This window comes from Apium graveolens, chromosome 10 (genome assembly GCF_009905375.1).
Source record: "Apium graveolens cultivar Ventura chromosome 10, ASM990537v1, whole genome shotgun sequence".
Taxonomy (NCBI): Eukaryota; Viridiplantae; Streptophyta; class Magnoliopsida; order Apiales; family Apiaceae; genus Apium; species Apium graveolens.
In genome coordinates, this window is record NC_133656.1 from 39,239,166 (window position 1) to 39,241,439 (window position 2,274).

Sequence of the window (2,274 nt, forward strand, 5' to 3'; positions counted from 1 at the left end):
AGGCACTTGTCAAAAGTTAGATTGCCAATGGTGCAAGGAATGGTGAAGCTTCCTGGATCTTTCAGTTTTGGCGGTAACTTTTGCTGCAGAACAGCGCTGCATTCTTCCGTGAGAGCAACAGTTTCAAGGTCATCCAGTTTCACCTTCCTTGAAAGAATAGTCTTAATGAACTTCGCATAACTAGGTATATTGATGTGAAGTTTCTTGAACACCTCCAGAAACTTCCCAAACTGTCTATCCAGCTTTTGTTGCTGCAATCTCTTAGGAAAAGGTGGTGGAAGATAGAGCTGTTTCTCCCCTATATTAGCCTCAGGCAGAGTGTGTTCAACAGTAGTCTTCCTTGGTTCCGCCGCTTTCTCCTTTTGCTTAGATTCTTCATCTCTAACTTCAGCTTCGACTTCTTTTGCCTTTTCAGCATCAGCTACTTTTCCAGACCTTAAGATAATAGCCTTGACTTGCTCTTTAGCTTCCTTCCTGCCTGGTACTTCCGTGTCATTGGGAAGAGTGCCAGGTTGACGGTTGAGCACTGCATTGGCTAATTGACCGATTTGATTTTCCAAGGTCTTGATAGAAACTGCCTGACTCTTGCACAACAGCTTAAGTTCCTCAAAATCAGCACTAGTAGGTGCAGCTGCACTTCCCTGTTGAGGATATGATTGCCTTGTAGCATACTGCTGTGGTTGCTGGAATCCAGGTGGGTTAAACTGTTTACTCACTCCTTGCTGATATGTTGGATGAATCGCATTCTGATTATTCCCCCAGCTGAAATTTGGATGATTTCTGTTATTAGGATGATAGGTCGCTGGCACAGGCTGCTGTTGTCACTGATAATTATTCACATACTGAACAAATTCGTTGACAAGAGAACACTGATTCGTAGCATGAGAACCTGCATAAAGCTCACAAACCATAGCTATTTGATTAACTCCATACGTAGCCAGAGAATCGACCTTCATTGATAGCGCTTGGAGCTGGGCTGCAATAGCGGTGGCTGCATCAACTTCCAAAATGCCTGCTACCTTGCCTGACGTCATCCTCTGAGTTGGGTTTTGATGCTCATTTGCAGCCATCGTCTCTATAAGATTATACGCCTCAGTATAGCTTTTAGCCCATAAGGCGCCTCCAGCTGCTGCATCGAGCATGGGCCGAGATTGGGCCCCCAAACCATAATAGAAACCAGTGATCACCATCCAATCCGGCATTCCATGATGTGGACATTTTCTCAACATTTCCTTGTAGCGTTCCCAAGCCTCGCACATAGATTCTGTAGGTTGCTGTGCAAACTGAGTAAGAGCACTCCTCATAGCAGCAGTCTTTGCCATTGGATAAAACTTCACCAGAAACTTTTGTGCAAGATCTTGCCACGTAGTGATGGACCCAGCTGGTTCCGAATTTAACCAGTCTTTAGCCTTATCCCTCAGTGAGAATGGGAAAAGCCTCAACTTGATAGCCTCATCAGTCACGCCATTATACTTAAAAGTGCTGCAGATCTCGACAAAATTTCTTATGTGTATGTTGGGGTCTTCAGTTGCCGCTCCTCCAAAAGAAACAGAATTGTGCACCATCTGAATAGTGCCCGGCTTGATTTCAAAGGTGTTAGCTTGAATAGCCGGATGAAGGATGCTTGACTGAATGTCATCAATTTTAGGCCCAGAAAAATCCATAAGAGCTGGATCAGCTTGAACAATACGATCTACCATGTTTACTAGTTCTTTCTGCTCAGTTCCTGAATCCGAATCCTCAAAATCTAACTTCTCCGGAATATCAAGAACTTCGTCTGTCTCCTCAGCTGTATCTAAAGTCCTCTTGCGAGCACGAGAACGAGTTTGCATAAACGCTTGCTAAAGTACCTGGAACACAACCGAAAAGAGTAAGTAACTACTACGTCCTAATCACTGAGTCCTAATGACCAATGATGGTAAACACATAAACTAAACAAATACGCCGAGTCCCCGGCAGCGGCGCCAAAAACTTGTTAGGGCGAAAACACGTGCTAATATTCACGCAAGTATACGCGTTCGTAAATAATATAGAATACTTTCTAGTTCGTTCCCTCAGAGACTCAGACTAATTTATTGTCTAATTAAACTCACTCACCAATGTATGATTACTTCTCAATGTTAAGATAATAACACTTAAAATTGTTGATCAAATATTAACTACAATTAACTACTTAATTAACCACTTAACTAACACTTCAAATTATCAATAATAAAACACTCATGAGATCACAACTTCATTATTACTTCCTTCTATAGCCATTGTTATTACCTT

General features: G+C 42.4%; 1 non-coding gene across 1 annotated transcript; it reads left to right on the top strand.

Moving 5' to 3' along the window:
- Window positions 1–1,200: 1,200 nt before the first annotated feature.
- Window positions 1,201–1,307, top strand: LOC141694955 (small nucleolar RNA R71). The gene has a single exon (XR_012564233.1). It is a non-coding gene; the product is annotated as a small nucleolar RNA R71 (small nucleolar RNA).
- Window positions 1,308–2,274: the final 967 nt, after the last annotated feature.